Here is a 1,492-nt window from a genome sequence, read left to right as displayed (position 1 = left end):
TCGGTAACTTCATCATCACCGTCATCACGCCGTTATGCTGACAAAACTCTCCCTCGGCCTCAACTAGATCAAGAGTACGAGGGACATCACCGAGCTGAACGTGTGCAGATCGCGGAGGTGCCGTGCGTTTGGTACTTGATTGGTTGGATCGCGAAGACGTTCGACTATATCAACCGCATTTCATAACGCTTCCGCTTTCGGTCTATGAGGGTACGTAGACATACTCTCCCCCTCTCGTTGTTATACATCTCCTAGATAGATCTTGCGTGATCGTAGGAATTTTTTTGAAATACTGCGTTCCCCAACAATAAACATGTTTAAAATTGTCAAAATGGTCATCACTTTCACTTGGTAGTTTTTGGCCACAAAATTATAAAAAAGTTTTAGGTTTTGCCACTCCCAACAAAGTGGTAGTTCTATGGGACATAAGCCCCAGTTGTGTTTTTTTAAATACCCATTCCTTCATGATGGAGTAGTTGAGGCAGGGGCTCCAAAGTGCATGGTGAGCGAGTGTTGTGTCAGCGACCAGCCAAATCATGAGCGGGAAGAAAATGAAATTTCAAGCAGGCGGCCGATTCGCAAGCTTCGACTCCAGCTTGGCTTGCGGGCCCGGAATGGGCCTTGGGCCCGGTGCGTGTATAAAGCTCCTCCTACCACCTCTTGTGTGAGGCGGACAGCTGGCAACAACTAGGAAATACTTGGACAGAAAGTAGCTCACCTCTCTCCCCCTCGATCGCCTCCCCGAGTTGTAATTTGAACTCCATTTCATGGCGATTTAGATAGAGAGCTAACAATCTGGTATCAGAGTCAACATCGCCATGCCTTCCTGAGGGGCTTCTTAGGGGGATGGGATGTTAGGGCTGTTGTAGGCCGGTGAGGCTGGCTCGAGTTTAGTCCCACCTTACTTACGGGAGAAGGCTACAGCCATCTTATAAGCGAGAGATTCCTTCCTCCTTTCAGTTCGGGCTTTTGGGATGGAGTGGGCTCTCCGCTGAATGCTGGCCCGTGTGGGCATAAACGTCCAAAACATGGACATGGTGTGGGCTAGGCCGAGTTGGGCGCTATCATCTGGTATGGGAGCTAGCTCTGGTGATTCCGATGATCTCGCCACTTGGGAGGATATGGAAGCCACCAAGCAAAAAATTCTGAGGGGTCCAGCTTGGGGACAAGCCATTTCAAAAGAAGGGGGATTGTCGTTGACCAGGCAAATCATGAGCGGGAAGAAAATGACATTTCAAACAGGCGTCCCATTCGCAAGCCCCGACTCCCGGAATGGGCCTAGGGCCCGGTGCGTGTATAAAGCTCCTCCTATCCCCTCCTGCGCGAGGTGGACGACAGGCAACGACTAGGAAATACTTGGACAAAAAGTAGCTCACCTCTCTTCCCTTGGATTCCCTCCTTTGGTTGTAATTTGAATTCCATTTCATGGCGATTTAGATCGAGAGCTAACATGCTGCCGAGCAAACCCATAGGGCGACCGCACATGGGCCGG

Source organism: Triticum dicoccoides, chromosome 3A, assembly GCF_002162155.2.
Source record: "Triticum dicoccoides isolate Atlit2015 ecotype Zavitan chromosome 3A, WEW_v2.0, whole genome shotgun sequence".
In the NCBI taxonomy this organism is placed as follows: Eukaryota; Viridiplantae; Streptophyta; class Magnoliopsida; order Poales; family Poaceae; genus Triticum; species Triticum dicoccoides.
Note: the sequence above shows the minus strand (reverse complement) of the source record.